The sequence below is a fragment of the Macaca mulatta genome, chromosome 16 (genome assembly GCF_049350105.2).
Source record: "Macaca mulatta isolate MMU2019108-1 chromosome 16, T2T-MMU8v2.0, whole genome shotgun sequence".
NCBI lineage: Eukaryota > Metazoa > Chordata > Mammalia > Primates > Cercopithecidae > Macaca > Macaca mulatta.
In genome coordinates this window covers 88,912,106-88,940,030 of record NC_133421.1, presented here as the reverse complement: position 1 = coordinate 88,940,030, position 27,925 = coordinate 88,912,106, and the positions used below count along the sequence as shown (strand labels likewise).

The 27,925-nt window shown below is 52.0% G+C and overlaps 1 protein-coding gene across 39 annotated transcripts in view; it reads left to right on the top strand.

Moving 5' to 3' along the window:
* The window catches only part of RBFOX3 (RNA binding fox-1 homolog 3), a 523,127-nt gene that overhangs the window by 355,084 nt on the left and 140,118 nt on the right, over positions 1-27,925 (top strand). For 10 of the 39 annotated variants that reach the window (XM_077969045.1, XM_077969033.1, XM_077969013.1 and 7 more), the window contains 1 exon segment: positions 22,027-22,066. The exons of 28 other annotated variants lie outside the window; for them this stretch is intronic. The gene's annotated coding sequence lies outside the window, so the exon portion shown is untranslated. 39 annotated transcript variants of the gene reach the window in all.

The window sequence follows — 27,925 nt, the reverse complement described above, 5'->3', positions numbered from 1 at the left end:
TGAGAAGAACTTTGCTGAGTTCCCTGTCCCACCCTCCCTTGGCCCTGAGGCTCTAGAGCTCCTTGTAGTCTGCCCGGCATCTGACCCCTGAGTGTCTGTTGTTAGTGGCCCTGGCTCCATCCAGCCTGGGGAACCTGTGTTCCATTTAGACAGGGACCTCCGTGAGAAGGGCTGGCCCAGCACATTCCTGTGCCCAGTAGATGCTGAAGCATAATAGCAGCAACCTTGACTGTGGTCCGTGGCAACACACCTGGTGGGTTTTGAGGGATGGAGATTTTATCCTCTGCTTTCACCTCAGTACAGGAGTATTGAGTGGGGTTTCAGAATTAAGTGGGAATCCGTTTCAGATACTTTCTCTGGGTCTGCGGCGTGTCGCTGGAGGCTGCTGTCTGGTGCTTCGACTTTGCCTGTCAGTGTGGCGCTCCCTGCACTGGGTCAGCCCCGAGAGCTGGATTGGTTTAGCTGAGCTATTCACCGTGGGGGACTCAACCAGTGTCTAGCAGCAAAGCAGAAGCAGGTTCTTCTGCATTTTTTTCCAAGATGTTTAGAGTCATAATCTCTAAAACAGGCTCTTCCTGAAAATGTCAGGAAACAACCTTGGACTTCTGTGTAGGCATTGGCATCTATTCCCACTGAGGCCAAAAACTAGAAAGAGAGAGAGAGTGGGGAAGAGAAGGGGATAAAGGGGAGGGAAAAGAAGGATCTGAGACCCCCATCCCCACAAGATTAGAAGCTGAAAAATGTACCATCATTGCTTTTATATTATTATTATTATTATTATTATTATTATTATTATTATTATTTTGCCCAAAACAAAAGTAAAGGACAGGCCAGGCGTGGTAGCTCACACCTGTAATCCCAGTACTTTGGGAGGCCGAGGCGGGTGGATTGCCTGAGCTCAGGAGTTCGAGACCAGCCTGGCCAACATGGTGAAACTCCGTCTCTACTAAAAATACAAAAATTAGCCAGGCATGGTGCCGCGTGCCTGTAATCCCAGCTACTCGGGAGACTGAGGCGGGAGAATCGCTTGAACCCGGGAGGCAGAGGCTGCAGTGAGCTGAGATTGTACCACACCACTCCATCCTGGGTAACAGAGCAAGACTCTGTCTCCGAGAGGAAAAAAAAAGCAAAGAACTCTGAGAAGGACTCAGGTGTCTTTTCCTGGCCCCATGGGTCCCGCAGCCCTTTGGCCAAACCCCTGGTAGGTGAGCAGCTTCCTGGTCTGCCGCTCTGTCCCCCGCTCCGCACAGGCTGTGCTCTCAGCATCTTGGCAGCAGACTCCTCAGGGCACCTGCTAGTCAGAGCCTCTTTTTGGTCTCGGGTTTGTATTCTGGGGAAGCTATTGGAACACTGGACCCTTTGGGACTTCACTTGCCAAACATGAACTGAGAACTCTCTCTGCTAACAACATGTATCCCTGCGCCGGCGTCTCTGGAACTGCGCGAACCTCCTGGGGCTCGGGGCTTGGGGAAGGACTGCTCAGAGCACCTGCCAGCGGAGGGACTCACAGGAGTCCCCAGAGGCCCCAAGACAGTCACTTCCCGGCATCGACTGTAGTGTGTGCTGCCACATTCCCGCTTCCCAGTGCTACCCTCTCTCCCAGGGGAAGGATACTGGAGGGGACCCGCCCACTGCCTCATAGTAAGGCCGGTGGAGCCACAGCAGGAGTCCACCAGTTCCCCAGATTCCTCCCACGCGGGTCACGAACTTCTTTCCCTTTCTTTTTGTTCTTTTGTTTTGCTTTGCTGTGTTTTGAGATGGCATCTCACTTTGTTACCCAGGCTGGAGTGCAGTGGCACTATCTGGGCTCACTGCAACCTCCACCTCCCAGGTTCAAGGGATTCTCCTGCCTCAGTACCCCGCGAGTAGCTGGGATTTCAGACGCGCGCCACTACGCCCGACTAATTTTTCTATTTTTAGTGGAGACGGGGTTTCGTCTTCTTGGCCAGGCTGGTCTCCAACTCCTGACCTCAGGTGATCCACCCGCCTCGGCCTCCCAAAGTGCTGGGATTACAGGCGTGAGCCACTGCACCTGGCAGAACTTCTTTCCCTTTCTTAGAAGAAAGGAGAAAATGACACGGTGTCTTCCACCTAAAGACTTTCTCCTCCCCGCAGCCATGGTTCTGCGATTTACATTAAGAGCTGTAACGGGTCGGAGTAAATGGAGCAGGTTTGCAATTAGTTTTCAGAGTACTTATCTCATTAAAGTAAATGAATTATTGATTTAGGGACACTCATGCTTTTAGTGAGTGGCATGGTGCCATCCTCACTCTGGGCTTCAGCTCCCGGAGCCGGTGGCCGGCACAAGCAAACTTGCTTTGTGTAAGGAATTTTTTTTTTTAAATATTTCCTTCTCGTTATTTAGCTTTGTAATTAAAGTGGATTCACATGAGAAAGGAAGGGTCGGTTTATGGGAATAGAAGCCCCAGAGACAAAAGCGCACCTCCCTGCAGGAAAGAGCAGAGCTAAGAGGGAGTGATGAGGCTCTTGACCTCCAAGTCAATGAAGGTTGAGCAAGGCGGGGGAGCAAGGGTTTACAATGGGCTGGGGCTTCCCTATCGCGGGCTGCTCGGTCAGCCCCTCCCATCCGCGCTGGGGAAGTTCATGGTATTGGAAGACAGCTCCAGAAATTCCTAGAGGACTATGACCAGGCGTTTTCTGGGTGGCTGCTTTGGAAGCCCCCGAGGGAGTTGGCTGGGGAGGCTGCTGTGCCCGTCTATGCTCGGCAGGCAGCGGGTCCAGGAGTCCTGGAAGTGGTGTAGGTTCAGTCCCTACACCAGCAGCATCCACCGTCCCTGGGATGTACAGGAGGGGTCTTCCTATCCGTGGCCCCTCTAGGATGGGGAATTGCAGCAAGGGAGGAGGAGAAGCCCAGGGATGCTGCCCCTGAGCTGGAGGTGTCCCCGGGATGGAGACCAGCCGACCTGGGAGGCCAGGTCCAGTGCTGCTGCTGAGCGCCGGCCACCCTGCCCATGCAGTGCTGACTCAGCAGCTTCCCGAGTCTTCCTGGGAGACGTGGTCGCCAGGGGAAGATGGAGTGTCCCATTAAAGGCCGCTGGCTCGTGCTGGCCCCGGCTTCTGGCTGCCTCTACTTCCCAGCCTTGGTTCAAATGAACACAGCCTTATTCCTGAGCACAGATGGGGGCCAGGGCTCTGGGGTGGAGAATGGCAGCAGGGACTATGCCCCTGTAAGGTCACTTCTTCGAAGAGCAGGGCAGATGTTGGAGTGTCCACGTGTCTCTCAACAGTGTCACTGATGTCCAGCCACTGGGCTGAGACCCACCATAGTGAATCTATGGCACTGTCACCCCAGACTCCCTCTCCAGTGCTCCTCCTCATGCCATACCCCCAGTACACACACACACACACACACACACACACACACACGCACGTGACTAAAGTGCCACTCACCTCCCATTCTCTGTCCTGGAGGTAGTACCATACTTGGGCGGGGTGTGGCCTGGGCAGGCCCCATAGGAAAAGCCTGGAGAGAGGTCAAGTTTCTGAGGGGTCAAGGGGTTGGCTAAGGAGGGGAGGCCAAGCAGATACAGGCCCTGGGGGCAGGAAGCCAGCAAGGTCCCAAGGAGAAGCTGCCTGCCCTCCACTCTGACCCACAGTTCCTGCTTAGGACAGAGGGCTCAGGGCACATAGACCTGCCTCAGGCCCTACCTAGAGCAAGAGTCTGGGGTGTTGCCCCTCCCAGCATGTTAGCCTGAAGCCCCACATTGTCCTTAGAGAGTCCAGCCCATGGTGATAGCCAAGTGGCCATAACCTGGGCCATCCAGCACTTCCTGACATTCTGGGACCCCTCTCAGGCCCAGCCTAGATAAGGCACCTGTCCACCTGGATACTGTCCAGATAAGGCACCCACTCAGGTAGGGCGGGTTTTTCACAGACAGCCTGGACTGACACTGCATGGAGGTGCAAGTCTATGAATCACCAAGAGGGTTCAGAAGTGGCCCCTGGTGGCATAAGACCAACCCCAGCAGGTGGGAGGTCACTGAGGCCAGCACTGGTCACCAGCTGAGAGTTCAAGGGCTCGGCTTCCTGAAGCTCTGTCTCTAGCCCCAGAACCCTCAGGGTCACTTACAGGCTTAGCAACTCAGGGGCTTCCCTCCATCTATGTGCAGAGGTCAGTGTGCAAGAGTCCAGCTGGTCGGCCTCGAGGCTGAGCCCTGTGCCACGTGTCCTGGATTGGGGGGCAGGTTTGGGGGTGTGTGGAGCTAGGGCTGAGGGTCTCAGGAGGAAGGTGCCTCACCTGCTGCCACCTGGGGGTTGCGGAGTGGGCAGGGTTCTGAACGAGACAGGAATAGCACTGGGCAGCAGCTGGCCTCTTCCAGACCTCAGGGGCCCTGCTCCCTAAAGCCAGGACATCTGAGAACCTTCTGGAAAATCACCTTCATTCTCATGAACTGCAAAACTCAGCAAATGACTTCCGGGAGACTCCTGTATCCTGGGTGCTAGGGCTGCAGTGGTGAACTTGCCTCCCTGCCCAGGACCTGGGCGTTGTGGCAACTTCATTTGCACTATGGAGGACTCAGAAGTCCTGCCACCAGCTGGGGAGAAGGTTCCCTCCCATGCCTGCCCTCAGAGGCTGTGTGGGGGAAGAGGAAAGTGCTTAGGTTTGGGAACCTGACCTGGACCCACACATGGGCTCCTCGTCTGTCTGCTGCTGTGTGACCTCAGGCGGGGTGCTCAACCTCTCTGAGCTTCCTCCGTGGTAGTCCCATCCCATGGCCACCCCGTGGACCATTGCTGGGAGAATTAAAGATGATGGCATGTGAAAACCCTCTAGGGCACTGCCCAGAACACAGTAGGTTGCTCAACAAATAGCAACTGGGGACCTCCCCTGCTGGGTACGTCGCCATGCCCTCATCTGGGGAGACCCCTGCCACCCTAACCGCAGACAGACCGGCCAGCCTGGGGTTTGAAATTCCAGAGATGGCTCCCCTTTCCCCAGCACCCTCTCCAACCAGTGGCACCTCCTGGAAGCGGCAACTCGGGGCTGTTGCTAACTGGCTCAAATGTGGTTTTAAAAATATATATCTTCCTTTGTGATTAAAAAAAAAATTCATTTAATTAAAAATGTTGACATTGTGCCTGGACACCCCGCCAGAGAAAGTGGCTATAAATTAAACATTAGATCTTTAATGGTCCATAAAGAAATATTCGTTTCTGGTTATGTATATACCGGATATAAATAGATAAAGAAGAGGTTTTTTTCATCTGGGTGGGGAGGTAGACTTTTTTTTTTTAACCTCAGCTGGATAATCTTGTTAAGTGAATATAATTAAAAGTTAAATTAATTGGAGTCCTCCTCGGCTTTGTGTCCGGGCGTGTGTGGTGGAGGGCGGGTATTTGAGGTGGGGGAAAGATGGGCCCCGTCTGGCTCTAGCAGCTTTTGAGGGAGCGCCAGGTGCATTGTGCAGGAGTCGTGATTATCTCCCTCTGGGGTAACTGTCGGCCACCAGGATCTACTTGGGCTGAAAGAAGAAGGGGGACCTGAAACAGCCTTGTCAAGCGTTGCTTGTTCCTTTTTCTCGCCCCTTCCCACACAGCACCACCCTGCAGGGTCAGGGCCAGAGGCTCCATCTGGGAAGCAGAGGCTGCTCAGAGAGTGACGTGACTTTGCTGAGTGTAGATGCAGAGAAGGCTGGGGGTTTGGGGGGCTGCAGCTTGCCAGGCAGGATAGAGGAGGAAGGGTGGAGGTGGCTGATTTGAGATCTTTCAGCTCCCTGCCCTCCTGTCTTGTTGGAGAGGCAGAAAGGCTGGGTCCACGCCTCACTCTCTGTGGACATTAAGACCCAAAAAGGAAGGGAGAAGAGAAGGAGATTGAGAGGGCCAGAGTGATGTGACACTAAGGACTTTCCAAGAGGACTGCATTAGATGCCACTGTCGCAAACAAATGTAGCGGCTTGAAATGAGACGGACAGGTGGCCGTGCAGTTCTGGAGGGCAGAAGTCAGGAAGGAGTCTCACTCGGATACCAGCAAGGCATCATAATCAGAGCTGCATTTCTGGGGAATAATCCACTGCCTCCCCTGTTCCAGCCTCTAGAGGCCCCCGAACTCCTTGGCCTTTAGCCCCTTCCTCCATCCTCAGAGCCAGCAATGGCCACTGAGTCCTGCTCACATTACACGCTGGCATCCTCTCCTGCCTCATCTCCCATAATTAAAACCCTGTGATTACCCTGGGCCCACCTGGATACTCCAGGCTCCTCTCTCTGTTTTCAGGTTGGCCAGTCAGAAGCTCTGATCCCATCTGCAACCTTAATCACCCTTTGCCAGGAACTCTAACGTAGTGGCAGGTTCCAGGGCATAGGACACCTGGAGCAGGGGGAGCTATTCTGCTGAGCGTAGGCCTCTCCTTCCTTTCTCCCTAGGGGAGGTTATGAGCACAGCGCCTGCCCCAGGCACAGAAACTTGGGAGCTCTTCAGTCCCTTGGGGCCAGAGGGGCTGAATTATGACTTCTGCAGACGCCTGAGGTGAGATAAGGCCCTGATGTAAAGGAGCTGACCACGATTCCCCTCACGGGGTCAAGGGGGAGGTGGACAGCTCAGAGGCTTTTAAAGTGGAAGTAATCCCAAGTGGTCCCATATGGGGTTAGAGCTGGGGGCATGCGGGTCTGAGAAAAGGATGATAGATCTGGAGAAGAGTTTCAGGTGGTATCTGAGTGGGTGGAATGCCCCATGCTATGGAGGTGAGAGAAGCATTCTAGGGTCAAACTGACAGTCAATGATGGATTGGAGGATGGGGGAGGAGGAGAGGGAGGGTCAGAGTGGACCCCAGCTGACTTGCTCACTTGGACGGGTGATAGCTCCATTGACTGAAATAGAGACCACTGAGCTAGGACCAGGTTTCTGGGAGAAGACCCTGAGCCTCAGACATGGGGGACAGAGCAGTCTGGGAGACACCAAGGGAAGCAAAAGGTTGGACCCACAGGGACCTCGGCTGGAGTGGACATCAGGGTACAGGTTGAAGCCAGAGCTCCAAAGTTGCCTGGGGAGAAAGTAAAGGGTGGAAAGAGAAGGTGCCCTGGGATACTGAGTTACTCACTAGGCAAAGGCAGGAGGAAGGGCCAGAGCCGTAGGGAGACCAGGAAGGTGTGGGCCAGCCCAGGACAAAGTGTGCTTCCAGAGGCACAAGGCGTGGTCAGCAGACTCATGCCCTGCTAAGAGATGGAGAAAGACGAGGCTGGCTCAGGCCACCTGGTCTCCAGATGAGTAAGAGGCTGCTGGGTAGAGTGAGCAGGGTTGGTCTTTTCAGGTGGGAAGGGGAAGGATCCAGGAGTGTGAGCTCGGCCACTGGGGAGCTGTAAGATGCTCTCCTCAGCCTGAGGGCAGACCCCTGGTGGGGGAGCCAAGGGGGAAGCAACTGGGCAGGTGGTTTGGTGCCAGGTGTGAGCATCCTCAGCCCCACGGCAAGAGGTCTTGGACCTTCCCTGAGCCTGTGGGCAGCTGTGAAGTGTACAATGGGGTGGAACCTGCCATGCAGCTGACTTGTCTGGCCACTGAGTTGAGGCTGGACCTGGGAGCTGTAGATGTCTGAGTCAGGATCAAGTTCAGAGGCTGCACCATGTTCTAGGAAGAGAAGGGGGCCTGAGCCATATGGATTTGTGGGTAGCGGGGGTCACACAGGTATAGAAGGTGTTAAGGAAGAAGAATGGATAGGACCTAGAGACTACTTGGGTGAGCACTGGGGACAAGAGAGGGGAAAGGGTTGTGCCCAGAGATCTGACTTTGGGATGCTGGATCAATTTCAATGAGTTTAGGGGTGCTGGATCAATTTCAGTGAGTTTGGGGGTACTGAATCAACTTTAGTGCCATTGACTATACTGGGAGGGGCAGGGGTGGAGGAGGTTTCAGGAGAGGCCCTCGTCTGTCCTCTGTCCCACATGTTGAGTGACTTTGGCACTAGTAACCAGGTAGTAAGATCTAGGAGGTACCAGAGATCTGGATTGGAAATCTGCATGCAGGAGGTCCTGGTGGTGGGTGGCAGATAGACCCAGGGCACAGAGAGCATCCAGGGTGTGTTGCTAGGACCAGAAGGGGACAAGGGAGAAGGGGAGCTGCTGAGAAGGCTAAGCTCACATCAGAAACAGGAAAAGGCTGGGCGCAGCAGCTCACGTCTATAATTCTAGCACTTTGGGAGGCAGAGGCAATTGGATCACTTGAGGTTGGGACACCAGCCTGGCCAACATGGTGAAACCCCACCTCTACTAAAACTACAAAAATCAGCTGGGCTTGGTGGTGTGCACCTGTAATCCCAGCTACTCGGGAGGTTGAGGTAGGAGAATTGCTTGGGAGAACCTGGGAAGTGGAGGTTGCAGTGAGCTGAGATCATGCCACTGTGCTGCAGACCGAAACTCAGAGAAGAAAGAAAGAAAGAGAGAAAGAGAGAGAAAGGGAAGGAGGGAGGGAGGGAGGGAAAGGAAGGAAGGAAAAAGAAAAGGAAAGAAAGGAAGAAAGAAACAGGGACCGCCAAGCACAGGGGCAGCTGCCAAAGGGAGTCTTGCAGAGGATACTCTCCTGTGGTCATCAACACTGCTTTATTTTTATAAATCAGAGGTTCTCAAAGCCTGGGAGGGCATATGAAGCCCAAGCAAGCATGTTTATCTGTTGAGGCAAATGTTTGTTCAGTATCGGCCGACCAGTGAAGCTGGGTCTCCCTGCATGGTGCTGCTGCCCACGATGAGTGATCGGCTCATTTAACCGCCCTCATCAGGAACTCCTCCCATAACAAAAATTATTTTTGTTATTATTCTTTAAAGTCTGACCATGAGCCCTGGGGCCTCAGGAAGGTCCGTGTAAACACATCCACAATTTATCATGTGTTCCGTCTCAGCAAAGACCTTCTGCATGAACAGAACCCAGGGAAGACAGCGACTATCTATTACTAAATAAACCAAACTGTCGATACAGCCACAATCCGCAAATTAGCTGCTTGTCAATGCGGGTTAGTTGCAGACAGACGTTCGCCGGGACATGGGTGTGATAGAAGTCCGTGTTCACATTTCACTTCTGAGGCCGTATCTAGTAGGAGACTGAAATTGATCATGTGAGTAAAGATGTGTTAATCCCGAAAGGCGATTGCTGAGCAGTAATAGTCTTTCTGAGGCGGCTCCGGCAGCGGAAACTCCGAATCCAGTTGTCCCAGCAGCCTCTGAGCTGCACCAAGCGCTGAGGAACAACTTACCACCAGGGAAGCATTACGGTTTCATCCTTAAAACTGGCTCCCTCTTGCAAGAGCCAAAGCAATGCCAGGGATGCTGGCAGGTGCAGCTAGGATGGTGAGGCTGGTGGGGATCTAAGGATACCTGGAATTTGTTTTAATGGGGTACAAAAAGACACACAGATACAGAAATGACTGGCATGGTAGAAGAAGCCTATCTAGGGACAGATCCCTAGAGACAGGGGGCCCGGCACCAGGAACACATGGGGAGGCACCAGGCTTGGTCGGGAGGCAGAGAGAATGGGGGTTCACAGGGGCAGGAGTCTTGACTGTGGTTTCCCTAGGAAGGAACAGGCAAGGCAGGGGAAGCAGTTTTGGGGCTGGCTGGTTTGGATCATTTCGGTAAGCTCTGGGCTCTTGGGCTGGCTCTGATTGTCTGTACCTGGCTCTGGGGTGATTAGGACAGGTGAACAGTCGCCTGGAGCATGAGACCCTGATAGAGGAAGGGGCTTGGGGTGTGGGATCTGGTCAGCTGGTTTGCAGGTGAAGAGCACACCGCCAAGTCCATTGTTTACTGCCTCTCAGAATCTGCTACTTTGGGAGGGGCCGTCTCCCCAGGGCCAGTAAGGCTTCAGATGTCAAAGCATCAGAATACAGGAAATAAAAGACGGTGACTGCAGCAGCATTGGTGCCAAGCGGGCCAAGACACAGGGAACAGAGGGAGGTGGTTATGAGTGGGCTCTGACTTTGTTCACAGCTCAGCATCTCACTAGCCAGAATCCGCAGCCCAAGCACAAACGGTGGCTTTGAAGACCTAAGCGCGTTTGGCTGCCGACGCCCCAGCAAGCAGCAGTTCCTGAGCCCGAGTCCCTAGCTTCAGGGTGGTTCCAGAGATGGTTTTGCAGGGCTTGAGAGGGTTAGTGGTCTCAGGAGTCCTTTGTCAGCTGCAGGAAGCAAGGCGGCGTTGCCGACCCAGGGAGGGCTCTGACTCTGCTGGCTGAAGACCCCACTGCATCCCAGCCTATAGAGGCAGGTCCCAGCTCAGAATGGGGGCTTGGCGTGTGGCAGGCGGGGGCCCTCCCACAGAAGAGGCAGTGGATGTGGGCCCTCCAGCTGCCCGCTGAGCGGCAGAGCTCCGAGGCCTCCGAGAAGCAGCATCTCTGCAGAGCTGGGGCTTGCTGCTAAGTCAGGCTGGATGCTGAATGTCTCTGCGTGGCAGCACCCAACACTCCCCGCCAGCCTCCGTCCCCAAAGATAGTGAGCCGACGGGGACCCCCATTGCCTCAGCGCCTCACCTGTGCCTAGGGACACAAGCACCCCCCAACAGGGTTGTGGGGAGAGAATCCTCCCGAGGAGATGTGTAAAGCACTCCGGCCGTCACTGTGGGGGCACCCAGCCAGGCCCAGGGTTGCCTATGGGAGCTGCTCTTGGTTTTGTTTCGAAAATCATTACCTCCCAGGGAAACTAGCTTAGGTTGGGGAGCGCAGTTTAACACGTGGAAATGAAGTTGCATTCGTTCAGGTTCGAGCCTCCTCCTGGTAGAGGGGCATCCTGGTGCAAGTGAATCCCACTGAAGTCTCTAAGACCCCCCTCCCCCACCCTGCCCAGGACAGACACCTGGCTTTTAATCACTTCAAAGCCACCAGCCTTTTCATCGCTTAGGGCCAAGAGGTACAGAAGTCTTGGGGTTTGTTCCAAACGTCCCTGCCTCTCCTGTGCCCCGGAGGTAGAGGAGAGCCCCGCCGCTTCTGCCCTGTTTGGGTGAAACCCACAGCCCAGGGTCTGCCCACCGGACCTCACTGCAGCCCTGAGCAGCTCCTGTTGTGCCTTCCTCGGGTGGCTCTGTTTCCCCCCATCACAGGCCAGGTACCTTTCATCCCCACACCTAGAGGTGGGTCCCGCTGTCACCCCCACTTTTACAGGGGAGTAAACTGAGGCACTTCGACATTGAGTAACCCATGGGAGGTTTACCAACCATCCCGGGCTTCACTCCTAATGTGGATCAACTGCCAGATCTAAGTTCTGAGCACAGCCGGGGTCCTGCCTTGCCTTCTCTTCTCTGGCACTGGAAGAGCGGCAAATGCCCCACCCTGTGATTTTTCCCCAGATGCAAAACTCTGCATTGCTTTTCTCTAATTCTACAAATGCTTATTGAGTTGTTGCCTTAAATTAAAACAATACGGGGGCCGGACACAGTGGGATTACACTTCTATAATCCCAGCACTTTGGGAGACCAAGGTGGGTGGATCACTTGAGGTCAGAAGTTCAAGACCAGCCTGGCCAACATGGTGAAACCCTGTCTCTACCCAAAATACAAAAATTAGCCAGGCTTGGTGGTGTACACCTGTAATCCCAGCTACTCAGGAGGCTGAGACAGGAGAATCGCTTGAACCTGGGAGGCAGAGGTTACCGTGAGCCAAGATCGTGCCACTGCACTCCAGCCTGGGTGACAGAGTGAGACTCTGTCTCAAAAAATATATATATGATTATGTTATCTGTGTGTGTCTACCTGTGGCATTACCGAAGCCAGTTGGGGTGGGGGGATGGGCTGGCCATATCTCCCACCCTTCATCCTGGGCATTTTTCGGACCCCCGCCTGGCTCCCGTGGGCTCCACAGACCAGCCATTCTAGCCCCCAACCTCCAGCAAACTTGGCTTGTTAGCTACTTTTATTTTGTAAGTAGGTTGATGGAGGCGGATTTCTGAAATCTTAGAGGAATGAACAGGTTGGTTTCTTAAGAGATTTGCTCAGGAAATGCAATTTTGCCCATCTCCCAAAGGAGAAAGGACACGTCTAAATTATTGATAATGAAACATGCTCATCTAAGAAGGCGGCGTTCTCCAGTTGCCTGCGTGCTGAGTGCCGTCTGCCCTGTGTATTAACTCGGCTCCTTTTCCTGTCTGCCGTCCTCCCTCCCGCCCCATCCCATTGGCGCTGCTCACAGCCACACTTGGGCAGGACCAAACCCAGCATCCCCCACAACACTTCTGCTGGGAGGCCACGTCCTCGGTCCAGCCATGTCCCTCTCTGCAGAGAGGTGGTGCCTCTTCAGGTCTCAAGGAGTTTCCATCTCTCCGAGGGATGTCGGATGGGTCTTGAGATCTCACCACCACGCCTGTGAACATAGCCAGGCTGGCTCTTCATACTCGGGAGCAGGGGGACAGGAGCAGCACACAGCAGTCAAGTGGGGACTGGATGGCCATCTGGACACCATCATTACCGAACTCTGTCTCAGCTGAGTGTTGGAGGGAGTGTGGCGTGCAGCGCCAGCTCTGGGGAGAGCAAATCAGAAAGGGACTCCGCTTCCCTTCGCAGTAGAAGGAAGAACAGCCCACTCAGCGTAATCAGACACCAGCAAAGGGAGGTGACCAAGAAATCCGGGAGCCCAAAGGTGTGCATGGCCCCCTGTCCGTGAGCAGTTGGGGGCGGGGACTCTTCCTCTCATGCAGCGCTGTGCCCTGTGCCTGGCTGCAAGGCAGGGAGGGAAGGAGGCACACAGCCCCCTGTGGCATCAGGGAAGACTTGGAGAATGACCTGAGGCAGGGTCATTTCAGCCTGTGTCCATGTAATTCTATAGATGGTTTTCCATTGTCATAGCCACATAAAATCAGACAGAAGCACATCAGCAGACAGAAGTCAAGGTCAGATAGTGGAAGACAGAGAGGGCAGGAAAATGAGGCAGTGGGGCTTTTAGATACAACCAGCAAGGTTGAGCCACAATTTTTTTTTTCTTTTTCTGACTTGCTTGTGAAGCAAAATGGGAAATGGGGCCATTGACATGATTCTCATTGTCTTAAAAAGTGGATTAAAATCCATCTGTCCGCCGGGCATGGTGGCTCATGTCTGGAATTCCAGCACTTTGGGAGGCCAAGGCGGGCCGATCATTTGAGGTCAGGAGTTCGAGACCAGCCTGAGCAACATGGTGAAACCCTGTCTCTACTAAAATACAATAATTAGCCAGGCATGGTGATGTGCACCTGTAATCTCAGCTACTCCTACTAGGGAGGCTGAGGCAGGAGAATCGCTTGAACCCAGGAGGTGGAGGTTGCAATGAGCTGAGATCATGCCACTGCACTCCAGCCTGGGCGACAGAGTGAGATGTCTCAAAAAAAAATCCAAATGTTCATCCGCGGACGAATGGATAAACAAAATGTGGTGTATCCGTATAGTGAAATATCACTCAGCTTCACAGAGGACTGAAATTCTGACCCAGGCTGCAATAGGGATGAACCTTGAGGACATTATGCTGAGTGAAACGGCTGGGCACAAAAGGACAAATACCGTCTGATTCCACGTAAATGAGGGTCCCTGGAATAGGCCGAGTCATAGAGATAGAAAGTAGAATGGGGGTTGCCAGGGGCAGAGCGGGGGAGTGGAGAGTGGATGTTTAATGGGGACAGAGCTTTGGTTTGGAGAGATGAAGAAGTCCTGGAGATGTGTGATGGGAGTGGAGATGAGCGGTGGGAGTGGGGACGGGCGGTGGGAGTGGGGACGGGCGGTGGGAGTGGGGGTGGGTGGTGGGAGTGGAAGTGGGTGGTGGGGGGTAGGTGGTGGGAATGGGTGAATAGTGTGAGGTGCTTCATGCCACTGAACTGTGCACCTAAAGATGGTTAAAATGGTACATTTTTTGTTATGGGCATTTACCACAGAAAATTCAAACAAAACAAAAAAGTAGTTTCCAAATACATGTCAAAGGAACAACCATTTTCCTGAGGTCCTTTGGTCTGAACAGTCTCTCTCAGGGTTCGATTGTGTGAGGCCACCTTGGCATGTGTCGTCAGTGCCTCTCAGGGGTGGGCCAGTGAGTTCCGTTCAGCCCACAGGTGTACGCCAAGTTCTGCGCATGCAAAGCCAGCACCTTCCCCACGCCCTCCCACCTGAGGGCAGCCAGGTGCCTGCAGACCTCATCCCACCAGACAGAACCTCTAATATATCACCCAAGCAATTAACTGTGGTCGAGTCCGCAGTCCCAAATGGCACCCCTGGGCAAAGGCACATGGGCCTTGCAAAGCCCCCACAGCTGGAAGACTCAACTGGCCACAGAAGGTTTGGGCTGGTGTTGGGCGTTGAGGCTGCACACGTGCTGGGGTGGGAGGCAGGTTGGAGTTAGACCTGGCAATGAGCAAAAGGAGCACAGTGGGTTTGCTCCCAGGGCCACGTTGCTTTGCCCCCTGCTCACTCTGACGCTCCAGGCTTTACCCAGGAGTGCTCAGCCTGAGCAGAATAATCAGCTCTAAGCACAAGCTTGTGGTCAGGTGGGTCTCGACGCAAACTCCAGCTGCAACCGCTACCAGCTGTGGCATTTAGGGCAAGCTGCTTCACTTCCCCAAGCTTCAGATTTGATTCTGGAAACGAAGTGATCATAGTACCTGCCCCCTGGGGTGGTTGTAAAGCTGAAATGACATCATCAATGGCATAACCCCAGAAAAGCACAGTCCCCAGCAGGTAGCCTGGCACGCATTCAGCAAGCACTAGGCGTGCATGCTGCTGTCACAGGGCCCACAGCAGTGTCCACGCAGGCAGAGGGGGAGTAAGGCCCCACTGGAGCAGAGCTAAAGGCCTAGAGTGCCTGGAAGGACCTTGAAGGTGGGACTCCAGGCAGGTTGCTGGGGAGCCCTGTCCGGGCTTCCTGGGAGAGAAGGCTAAACTGCTCTGAGCACAGCGTGTAACCCCTAACCCCTGCCCTGCTGCGCTGTGGAGGACCAGTAAGGGGATGGCCCTTTCCCATGGGCCTAAGTATGGGCTGTGTGCTCAAAATCCAAAGCCACTCCAGTGGCCACTGTGATGGCCAGAACCTGCCAGAACTGCCCAGTCTCGCTAACGATGACTCAGAGCCATAAACCAGATCCCCTCCCCTGCCCTCACCTGTCCTATGCTCCCTTCCCCTTCCCTCCCCTCTCCTTTCTCTCCCCTCCTTTCCTCTCTAAAGGCAAATTTCTATTCAGAAAAAGGAGGAAAATATCACATTAAATAGATGTGGCTCTCCTGCTCTGATCACCGTCATCACAAGCCAGGTTTAAGCCTCCACAGTTGATTTTTTATTTATAAAATTGCACCCCTCACCTCCAGTTTCCCTTAGGGAAAGAGCACAAACAGATCGTTTCAGAAAATCTGAAGTAACACAACAAGAGAGTGGTGCACGGGGAGTTTCTCAAAGCTGCCTGGAGGACCCTCCACATGGCCTGCCCCCCACCCCGGGGCTCCTCAGGTAGCACCCCCTCCACCAGCAGCGGCAGCACGCTGGGCACCAGAGCTCCCGAGGTCTTTCCTGGCACCAGTGCCTCTGCAGCAGGAATAAATCTACTCTGACCATAAACTAGGTCCAAGCACCGTCACTGCACATTTAGGAAAACACGGAAGAAGAAAAGCAAAGAATAGAGTGAATATGTGGACACTGTGTGCTGGATTGAATGTCAGTCACTCCTCAAAATTCCTATATGGAAACCCTAACCCCCCAAGGGATGGTATCTGGGGATGGGGCCTTTGGGAGGTGATTAGGGTTAGATGAGGTCATAAGGGAGGGTACCTTTGCAATGGGATTAGTGCCCTTACAAGAATAGACACCAGGGGCCGGGCACGGTGGCTCAAGCCTGTAATCCCAGCACTTTGGGAGGCCAAGACGGGCGGATCACGAGGTCAGGAGATCGAGACCATCCTGGTTAACATGGTGAAACCCCGTCTCTACTAAAAATACAAAAAACTAGCCGGGCGAGGTGGCGGGCGCCTGTAGTCCCAGCTACTCCGGAGGCTGAGGCAGGAGAATGGCGTAAACCCGGGAGGCGGAGCTTGCAGTGAGCTGAGATCTGGCCACTGCACTCCAGCCCGGGCTACAGAGCAAGACTCCGTCTCAAAAAAAAAAAAAAAAAAAAGAATAGACACCAGGGAGCCTGCTTTCACGCTGTCTCTTTGCCACGTGAAGACGCAGTGAGAAGGCCTCTGTCTACAAGCCAGGACAAGAGCCTTCACCAGCACCCAACCGCGCTGCTCCCTAATCACAGACTTCCAGCCTCCAGAACTGGGAGAAACACATTTCTGTTGTTTAAGCCGGCAGCCTATGGTATTATCATGGCAGCCAAAGTGACAAAAACCATCTCCCTGCCTCAGACAATCAAGCTTCCTCCCACACAAACAGGTCCATGTGGTCACAGTCATCTTCCTCAGCACCTTCCACGTCAACATCAGTTAGGTGTGCTCCCCTAAACCCTGGCACCAGGACAGGCCCCATTTTTCCCTGCCCCTCTTCCCAGCCATCATCTGTGGCTGATTCAGTCGTTCTTGTCAGTGGAGTTAAGAAAAGGTGCAGGTTTCCCAAAATGATGGAATCTCCACATATCACCTCCCGAGAAGCACGGGATGGCATTACACAGAGGGCTCAAACTTAAAGTGAAACAGGCCGAGTGCCGTGGTTCACACCTGTAGCCCCAGCACATTGGAAGGCCGAAGTGGGAGGATCACTTGAGGCCAGGAGTTCAAGACCAACCTGGGCAACATACTGAGACCCCCCCCCCCAAATCTCTACCAAAGAAAAAATGAGAGAGAGAGAAAGAGAGAGAGATCCAGCCAGCCAGGCATGTTGGTGCATGCCTGTAGTCTCAGCTACTTGGGAGGCTGAGGCGAGAAGGTGACTTGAGCCCCGGAGATTGAGGCTGCAGTGAGCTATGATTGTGCCACTGCACTCCAGCCTGGGCCACAGAGCAAGATCCTGCTCAAAAACAATTTTTTTAATTGAAAAATTTAAAAAATAAAGTGAAACAAACCAGGAAAAACATCAGAACATCCCCTTTCTCATCTTGGAATCAAGGGTAAGAATGTATCCCTAGGGCCGGGCACGGTGGCTCACGCCTGTAATCCCAGCACTTTGGAAGGCCGAGGCGGGCGGATCATGAGGTCAGGAGATAGAGACCACAGGTGAAACCCCGTCTCTACTAAAAATACAAAAAATTAGCCGGGCGTGATGGCAGGCGCCTGTAGTCCCAGCTACTCAAGAGGCTGAGACAGGAGAATGGCATGAGCCCGGGAGGCAGAGATCACACCATTGCACTCCAGCCTGGGTGACAGAGTGAGACTCCGTCTCAAAAAAAAAAAAGAAGAAGAAGAAGAAGAATGTGTCCCTAATGGGGCTGACTTGAGGTCAATGATGTATATTCAGTGCCTGACGCAGTAGATGTTCAATAAACAAGAAACGTGATGGCCACTGCTAAGAAATTGACTTTATCAAAGAGCTGGGGACACATCCATGCAGAAATCCATGTTCCGCTTGCTCTGTGCCTTTCTAGACCTTCCCCGTAATCAAGTAACTTGCACCTAACTGGGGAGAGAAGGGACGTATGTGTGACGGCAAAGCTGAAGGGCCACCGATGAGTGGCAGTGGTCTGATTTCGACATGAGGGTTGTTTTCTGACCAGTTGTCTTGCATGATCCACTAACGATGAGTTTTACTAAGGGACACGTCTGCTTTTCATTTCAAGGGCCACACAAGCAAGCCCCAGTTTCATTTCTGAAGAATGAGATGTTTTATGGACAGAAGACAGCTAGGGTTAAAGGCTTTGGGAGGTGGGAGACTTCCATTGTTTGGACGGAGTTCAATAAAGACAGAATCACATGTCCTTGAGGAGAACTGCAGGGAGAAGCCCACAAGGACCTCGTCTTTGGAGGGACTGGTGCGAAGGTGGGAGGTCGAGCTGTGAGCCAGGTGGAATCAAGGGGCCTAAAGGAGAGACAGGACAGAAGGGAGAACACGAGAAAAGGCCTCTCCGGGTAGATAAATGCACATCCGTGGCTGGGATTCCCCAAGAGCAAATATTACTCTCAAAGGATCCAATCCCATGCTTCAAAACAGGGGTCCAGCTCTGACCTCTGGAGGCAAACGCTTACCTGTTACAAGGCCATTCCATTGTTCATTCATTCATAAACATCCTTTCCTTTCCATGCCTCTGGTCCATGGTGGCCCCACACCAGTGTCTGGGGACACTGGAACCTCTAAGACATGGCCTCTGCCCATGGGGGTGTCACAGTCTAGTGGGAAGGCAGACCACGGGCTCCACATTGGACGCTCACCCTCTGGGAGTGTGGAGACAATCTGAGCCTGGCAGGTGGTTCTTGCTCTGTCTGGGCTTTGCCGAAGGGCGTGACTGCACGTGCACTGGGGGAAGTCGGCACCACTGTGCTGATCCCTGTGTTCCTCCATGAACCTGATTCACGGAGGCAAAAATTACCATAATTGATTATCCCGCTGAGCGGCTGAGAGCAGTGTTTGCTAACAGTGAGGCTGAGAATCAGCTCCGTATTTCATGACCCTGGGAGCACACCCATGGGATGTCATCCGAAAGGCCCGTGGAGTGGGAATGAACCCGGGGGCCTCTCTCCTTCCGCCACGCCCAGGATTGGGTAGGTGGGGCAGGGACCAGAGACATAGAAAATGCTGGGAATACAGAAGAGGATGGGGAGCCGGTATTCATCTCAGAAACACAAAGCCAGGCGCCATCCCAGGGACGGGCAGCCAGGCCACCGCAGGAGTGGGCGCTCCGCACGGAGACCACCTTCCTTTCCATGCGCAAGGGCCTCCCGGGAGGTGCAGGGAATTTCATGACGCTGGAGGTTCTATGAAAGGACAGAGGATGAAGCTGGGCCCAGGGAGCTCCTGGCCCGAAGAGCCAGGAAAACAGGTTGGACCCTGTGGTTGAGGCATCAGGCTCAACCGGCTCTTTGACCATCCCTCTAGTACTGGAGCTTTCAAAAATGAGAACTCTTTGGTGATTGAAATGGGGCCTAGCCTCCAGGCCTCCAGATGCCACTGCAGCCCCTGGGTTCACACAGTGCAGGTGGAACGTATTTCACCGTGACCAAATAAAAACGCTCGTAAGTGTGTGACACATTTAAGAGAACTCGAGGGATGCCAACAATCTCTCAGGAGAGAAGGGTTGGCAGAGGCAGGGAAGCTGGGGTAGATGGGGTGGGGTGAACAGCGTGCTCTGCCAGCTCCCATCTGGGCTGATGTGGCCCAAAGACTGGGAATTCCAGAGCCGAAAGGTTTTATTGTGCTGGGAGGAAATCTAAGGACTTGGGCACAGAGCCTGGACCAGTAGAGGAGAAAGGACAGGGGACACGGAGGTGTTCGGGAAGAGAGGTGAAACCCTGAATCCTTGGCTTAGTCCTGCTTCACCTTCTCAGCCCACGGGCCCGAGCCTGCCTCCAGCAGAGCCACAGACCTACTCTTCCAAGGCTCCGGACCTGGCTCCAGATCCACATGCCTGGCTGTGTGTTTGTTCAGTGGGGCTGGACTCAATGGAACCAAATTGTATTGAATTGGAAGAACTCACTTCAAGAAAAGAAATCACCAATAAGAAAATCCAGTGGGTGCGGTGGCTCACACTGTAATCCCAGCACTCTGGGAGGGCAAGGCAGGTGGATTGCCTGAGGTCAAGTATTCAAGACCAGCCTGATCAACATGGTAAAACCCCATCTCTACTAAAAATACAAAAAATTGCCAGGCATGGTGGCATGTGCCTGTAATCCCAGCTGCTTCGGAGGCTGAGGCAGGAGAATCGCTTGAACCGGAGAGGCAGAGGTTGCAGTGAGCTGAGATCACACCATTGCACTCCAGCCCGGGCGACAGAGCGAGACTCCGTCTCAAAAAAAGAAAAAATCCCCCAAATTAACGAAGGCAGCAGCTGATGCAAGCCGCTCAGATGACGCATTTCCTTTCGAAGTGACTCTCACTGGCAGTGCCTTCCAATCACACCTGCCCTTCTCAGCGTCACTTTGTGAGCTGTGTGTGGAAACGGCTCCACGGGCCAGAAGTTACCTTTGCCATTTTACTGGGGAGTCTCGAGAACAGGGACTCCACGGAGCTACCTTGGAAATGGCCTGCCCAGTGCCCAGTTCAAGTTCAGCTGCTCCGTGGCCCATAGCCCTCCCTGATGCGGCTGGGAGGGGCCCACCTATGACGTACCCAATACTGCCATTGTGATCTGCACAAACCCAGCAGGGAAGCCAGGCCCTATGCAGTTCCATGTTCTGTGGCCACATTCGTTCTCGCCTCCCACAGGGTGGGGTACTCCTTTCCATCTGCGGGTGAGACAGGCAGCTCGGGTAACCTGCTCTGGGGGACAGGCCGGCTGACCCAGTTACTGTGGTCACAGTCGCTTCACCGGCTGGGGCCTTGGTTTCTTTATCTGAAGAATGGGAAGAGTGAGAAGTGTGCCTGCCTGCTAGAGCCGTTGGGAGGGCTGAATGAAGCAACGTACAGGAAGCGCCTGGCTCATAAACCGTGCAAACGAAACGACCGCAGTTACCTTTTTACAGTGATGTGGATGAGGACAGTGGTGGTGATTTTTCTAGATCTGAAGAAAGAGGCCTAGTCTGACGGTCTTTCAATTCCAGAAGCTTTTCACTTGCTTTTAGTTTTTACACTAAGTTTAAAAAAAATACGCACGCGCACACACACACACATGCACGGGAGGCCGGGGGCAGGGAGTGGCATCTTAACAGGTATGGATATTCTTTTTGGAGTGACGAAAAGGTTCAGGCATCAGAGAGCAGTGGTGATTGACAGCAGTGTGAATGTACTCAATACCACTGAATTGTACATTCGAAAATGGTTAAAATTGCAAATTTTATGTTATGTGCATTTTATAATTTAAAAATGTGCAAGTCATGTACACAGGAAATTATGAAACATTACTAAAATAAAGGAAGAAAATCTAAGTTTGTTTAAAGCACACTGTACACACACCCCTTTGTTTCTAAACTCCTCAATGACCTACTAAGTAAGAAAAGGAAGGTGTCCAGGCACGCGTGTGAAGTCCCAGGCCCCGGGGAGCTAGCTTTGTGACTTACGCAGGAGCGGATAGCCTGGCCCGGGGCCCTGGATCATAAAGTGAGTGAGTGGTGATCCTTGCCAGTCTGTCCGTATCACTGAGCCGTTCCTGCTGCTGGTGCACCTGACTCACAGTAACATACAACGATTGCCTCTATAATTATGTGTTTGATGGGATTTAGAATTTGCTAAATGACTTTTCTTTAATAACACAAAATGAACATGCAGGCCTAGGCGGGTGGATTGCCTGAGCTCAGGAGGTCAAGGCCACCCTGGGTAACATGGTGAGACCCCATCTCTACTAAAAATACAAAAAATTAGCTGGGCTTGGTGGCACACATCTGTACTCCCAGCTAGTCGGGCGGCTGAGGCACAAGAATCGCTCGAACCTCGGAGGCAGAGGTTGCAGTGAGCCAAGATCACGCCATTGCACTCTAGACTGGGCGACAAAGCGAGACTCCGTCTCCAGAAACAAATTAAATAAATAAATAAAATGAATGAGCATGCCATGACTGCACTCAAAGTGACAGTGACCCCCGCCCTACACCTGGAGGAGGAAGCAAATCCCCGCAGCAAATCCCTGCAGCGTGGCAGAGGAAACCCAGTGTGAAACTAAATGTCACCATCAACAAGCCACAAGGCCTGCATTCGTGGACAACCTCGAACCAGGTGGTAGGGTGCTAGGAGAAGAGGAAAGGGATTGCTTGGAGTTTGAGGCAAAGGAAAGAAAGAGAGGGGGAAAGAAAGGAACATCCAGAGTAACAGAGAAAATGAGTCTGAAACCTCTGGGTGGCCGGTCCACCGTGCCCTATTTTGCTTTATCTCTGCCTGTTATCTAAACACTGCCTCCCAGCCATGCTTGAGATGCAGATGGCAGCCAGAGGTTAACCCGAGCAGGTTTCCTTGGACTCCCAGGGAGATGATGCTTCCACCTCCAGACTTCCCTAGTCGATGAGCAAATAGCATCGCCAGCAACCAGATGCATGATGACAACATTGATTGTGATTCTCTCTCCTTTCTCTCTTTTTCTTTCTTAGAGAGCCCAGAGTGCCTCGGGGAAAATTGGCTGAATAAAAGGTATAAAGACTTCTCTATTTTTCCTGAATAGTTTTTGACAGATATGAGCATGTTGAACATCTTGGGAGCTGCTGATAATGAAAGCCCGGAGTTTCTGGGGTTTCCCAGCCACTGGAGGGAGGAAGAGTTTGGGGGCTGAGGAGGGAAAGCTTGGCGCCGTTAAGCACCTCTGTGTCGTCTTCTCTCTTGTCCCCCGTGGGCAAGCCCAAAATGTGCTGGGGAAAGCAGGACTGGGGGCCAGAGGGGCTAAAGAGGAAATGGATAAATGGGGTGAGGATGGAGGACGATTGTTTTTAGGCAATTCTGGCTGGCCTGAGAATCAGTGTCGCTGCCTTCCTGATCCTCTCCCTCCCCCAACCCTAAGGTCCCCCACCCCAGCTGCTCCGTGCATGGCCACCCATCCCTCAGGCAGTCCCAGCTCACTGGTCCAGGGTGGTCCAACTCACCTCCATGGCCTGGTCTCCTTGGGGAAAGGGGCTTCAGATATCGGCTCAGTTCCCAGTGTTGACCCTTGCTGGGAGACTGGCTGCTACGGCCTGAGCCCATTGGTTCATTGCTCCGTACCTCCAACCCCATTACCCACCTGTGGCTGACCCCCTCCACGGATTCACTTGCAGAGTTTACTTTAGGGAGATTATTATACAAGTATGATGCTTCTGGACTTTCGATGGGGTTAAGTCCTGATAAACCCATCATAAGGTGAAAATATTGTAAGTCAAAAATGCATTTAATGGACCAGCCGTGGTGGCTCATGCTTGTAATCCCAGTACTTTGGGAGGGCAAGGTGGGCAGATCACCTGAGGTCAGGAGTTCAAGACCAGCCTGGCCAACATGGCGAAACCCCATCTCTACAAAAAATACAAAAATTAGCCAGGCATGGTGGCGGGCATCTGTAGTCCCAGCTACTGGTAGGCTGAGGCAGGAGAATCGCTTGAACCCGGGAGGCGGAGGTTGCATGAGCTGAGATCACACCATTGCACTCCAGCCTGGTCAACAGAGCAAGACTCCGTCTCAAAAAAAAAAAAAAAAAGCATTTAATACCCCTAAAAAACCCAACGAACATAAAGTCGAAAAATTCTAAGTCAATTGTAAGTCAAACCTTCGTCAGTTGGAGATCATCTGTAACGTATATTTATTGAGAACAAAATTAGAAAATGCAGACTTGCCAGGAATTTGCAGCCCTCGGCCCTCAGAGGGCCTCTCTTCTGCCAGGTCCTGGGTCTTGGGTGGTGTGTGTACAAGGCCAGCACAGCGTTTTTCAAAAACCAGGACCAGAAAGTACATCCGTCGGGGTTAAAGGAGTACGAAGTCTTCTTCAGCTAAAACTGGAAAAGTGTGGCACTCTTTTTTGTACTGCGTTTGCCCTAAGCCCACCCTTGGCTCAGAAGTAGGCACTGACCAAATGGCCTGGAGCTAGACCTGACATTAGAGCTAGACCTGAGCCGGGGGCTTCCGTCCTAGAAGCCGGTCACCGCGGAGCCACTCAGGGCTGCGGGCAGAGGCAGCTCGGACTCTGCTCCCGGCTTTCCGGCTTTCCAGCCGGAAGAGAACAAAGAGACAGAGCCCAGGGGGTCCCCTTCACAGGGCCTCGGGCTTCCCACAGTGGGCCGTGTGTAACAGGGTTCCCCCTACCGAGTGGGCGCCCCTGTCTGTCAAGGTTAGATGCAGTTTTCCGTGGGAGGAGAGAGGAATGCCGCCGGGTGCTGGCCTCACAGGTGCCCCCAAGTGTTCGCCACGAGTAGGGCAGCAGCCTTCACACAGCTGACTCCTGAGATGCCACCACTGTAAACTGAATCTATTTTACAGGGAAGCATCGGAAGGAGCCTCCTGGTGAGTCGTTTGTAGAATAAAGAATCCATTTGTGGGGCTGGGCGCGGTGGCTCACGCCTATAATCCCAGCACTTTGGGAGGCCAAGGCGGGCATATCTCCTGAGGTCAGGAATTCAAGACCAGCCTGGCCGATGTAGTGGAACTCCATCTCTGCTAAAAATACAAACTTTAGCCGGGCATGGTGACAGGCACCTATAATCCCACCTACTCGGGAGGCTGAAGCAGAAGAATCGCTTGAACCTGAGAGGCAGAGGTTGCAATGAGCCAAGATTGCGCCACTGCACTCCACCCTGACCAACAGAGCGAGACTCCGTCTAAAAAAAAAAAAAAAAAAAATTCCATTTGTACTCTTAAGTATTGATGCAGTCATTTACCTGGCCCTGTAAACTTGGATGTTTTTTAAATAGCTTTATTGAAGTACAATGGGCGCATGATAAACTTCACATAGAGTATGCAATATCATAAGCTTTGATATATATGTATACCCATGACACCATCACCACCATCAAGATAATGGTTGTGTTCATCACCCACAACCATTACATTGTGCCCCTTTGTAATGTCTTCTTCACACCCCACCCAATCCCCTCTTCCAAGGCAAGTACTGACTCTGCTTCTTGTCGCTGTAGAATATTTATATTTTCTGGAGTTTTATGTAAATAGAATCGTAGCATCCGTCATCATTTTCTGCTTGCCTTCCTCCACTCATCATAGTTATTTGGAGGCTCTTCTCTGATGTTGTACATAGAAATACTTTTTTCCTTGTTCTGGCCAAGTAGTATTCCATGCGGGGATTGAGTTACAAAGCACTGACTCATTCACTCCTTGAAGGACATTTGGGCTGTTTCTAGTCTGGGGCTGTTACAGATACAGCTGCCGTGAATATGTGTGTGCAAGTCTGTGCATGGACATATTCTTCCTTTTCTCTTGGGTGAAATGGCTAGATCTCAAGGTAAGTGTATTTTAGCGCCCTAAATAAGTGCCAAACAGTTTTCCAAAGTGGTTGCACGACTTCACATTCCCACCAGCCGTGGGTGAGAATTGCAGTTCTTCAGCCTCCTCAACCTTGGTGTTGTCAGTCTTCATAACTTTAGCCATTCGACTAGGTGTGTCATGGTAGCTCGCTGTGGTTTTAATCTATATTTCCCTAGTGACTAATGATGTTGAGAATCTATTCATGTGGTTATTTGGCATTTATTATGTCTTCTTTGCTAAAATGTAAAGAGATTTTTTTTTCTCCTATGCTTTCTTCTAGATGTTCTGAAGTTTCAGGTTTTATATTTGGTTCCACAATTTATCTCGAATTAGCATTTGTGCATGGGGCAAACTATGGATTGAAGTTTTTCTCCATATGAATGTCCAATGATTCCACTATTATGTGTTAAAAACATCATCCTTTCCCCCATTGAATTGTCCCTGCAGTCTTACCAAAAATCAGTTGTCATGTGTATGTGAGTCTATTTCTGGGTTTGATATTCTGTTTCTTGGATCTCTTGGCCTGTCTTGATGCCAAACCTACCACAGCTATTACAGTGATTGTTATGGCTTCCTAGTAAGTCTTGAAAGCAGTTAATCTTCCTGTCCTTTGTCCTTGTTTTTCAAAGTTGTATTGGCTCTTCTAGGCCCCTTAAGTTTCTATATGAATTTTAGAATTAGTGTGTGAATTTCTAAGAAAAAAAGAAAATGCCTGCTGGGATTTTGATTGGGATTGAACTGAATCTATAAGTCAGTTTGAGGGACTGATATGCCAATCTCACCTCGAATTATAATCCCCATGTGTCAAGGGCAGGGCCGGGTAGAGGTAATTGGACCATAGGGGTGGTTTTCCCCATGCTGTTCTCATGATAATGGGTGAGTCTCACGCGATCTGATGGTTTTATAAGTGTCTGGTATTTCCCCGCTTGCACTCATTCTATCTCCTGCCACCCTGTGAAGAGGTGTCTTCCGCCATGATTGTAAGTTTCCTGAGGCCTCCCCAGCCATGTGGAACTGTGAGTCAACTAAACCTCTTTCCTTTATAAATTACTCCGTCTTGGGTATTTCTTCATAGCAGCATGAGAACGGACTAATACAGCACTCATTGACATCTTAACAATACTGGGCCTTCTGACTCATAAACAAGGTATTTCTCTCCATTTATTTAGAATTTCTTTAATTTCATCAATGGTTTTTGGTTTTCAGTGTATGGATTTTGCACATCTTTTCTTAGATTTATGCCAATGTCATTCATATTTCAATGATTCTTAAAATGGTATTTTTCTTTCAATTTCTGATTGATCGTTGCTAGCGCATAGAAATAAAATAGATTTTTTGTACATTGATCTTGTGTCCTGCAGCCTTGATAAATCCATTTACTAGTTCTAGTAGATTTTGTGTCAATTCCGTCAGATTTTCTGTATAAATGATAATGTTAACAAAGGCAATTTTCTTTTACAATAAATACAGCCCCAATGTGCCCGGGGCTGTATTTATTCTAGGTCTGATTGTTCCTGCTACTAAGGCAAGACTCTGCATGCTCTACCCAGTACCCCATGAACAGTAAAGAGTTCCTGTTCCAGTCCGACTAGTGAGGACTGAGCTACTCCTGGCCCTGTGAGGGTGCCGAGTGCTGTGTCCTTCATCCCTCCGGGGGGTTCTCGCCTCAGCCTTGGGTGATTTCCTCCAAAGGTTGTGCTGATCGGTACTCAGCTGAGTGCTCAGTGGGACCCTCTGAGTATCTGTAGAGCTCTTTCTCTGTCCAGCTGTCTTCTCCCCATTGCTCTGTCTTATAACTCCAGCCACCTTGGCTCCCCACCTCTCAGCTCTGTCTCCTCAACTCAGGGACTACACCAGGCTTGACCTGGGGTCCCTGCACCATGGCCTGAAAACTTCCTCAAGACAGTCAGCTGGAACGACCATGCAGCTCCTATATGACCATCAATGGGGGATCACTGCCCTATCTTGTCCAGTGTCTCAGAAACTAGTCTTCAGCTTGTTGTTATTGTTCTAGGAGGCAGACACATCAGTCCCCATTTCTCCATCTTGACCAGAAGCAGAACTGTTTTCTTCTTTACACCAAATCTGTCTCTGCAGTAACTGCCCAGCTGCTGGAACAAACCCAGGCACATACACGGGCTGGGCCTGGCCCTTGTCCCCAGTCCCCTGCAGGGTGGAAGGAGATGAGCTGCAGGGCTGTCAGAGCACTCGTGGGCCTGGGACACACAGTCCTAGTGTAGAGACAGACACCTTTGCTTGCCATGCCTTGAGAACAGCCTCCTCTCCTCAATGACGAGGACTCTGCAGGAGCCAGAACTTAGCTCTGGAAAGTCTTAACAAGAAGACTGCTTCATAGCGTTTCTTCTCAGGAACATTTTGATTGTAAATAAGGAGAGCCTGGCGCCATGCCTCACGCCTGTAATCCCAGCACTTTGGGAGGCCGAGGCAGGCAGATCACAAGGTCAGGAGATCGAGACCAGCCTGGCCAACATGGTGAAACCCTGTCTCTACTAAAAAAACAAAAAATTAGCCAGGCATGGTAGCACATGCCTATAGTCCAGCTACTCGGGAGGCTGAAGCAGGAGGATTGCTTGAACCCAGGAGGCAGCGGTTGCAGTGAGCTAAGATCATACCACTGCACTCCAGCCTGGGTGACAAAGCGAGACTCCATCTAAAAACTAAATAAATAAATAAATAAGGAGAGAACATGAGAGAAAAACAATGCCTCCAAGCCTCTCAAAGACTGAGTGGTAAGGAACATGAGAAAACTGGGGAGAAGGGAACCTAGAGGCCACCAGCAATCCAACCAGCCTCATCATCACTGCGTGTCACCATGCCTCTGGGCTGCACCCTCTTTGCCCCTAGTGAGAATAGCTGAGGAGGACCCATGAGAAGCTGAGCCTATTTGGTCTTAAATCATGGTCTCTGCACCTGCCTCAGCTGAGTCAGATGCACCCAATCCTTTATCTGGGCACAGCTTCTCCAGCTGATAAGGAGCTTGGACACAGGTCATCACAAGTGACATCTGCTATCCCATGTCATCCTTACAACAGG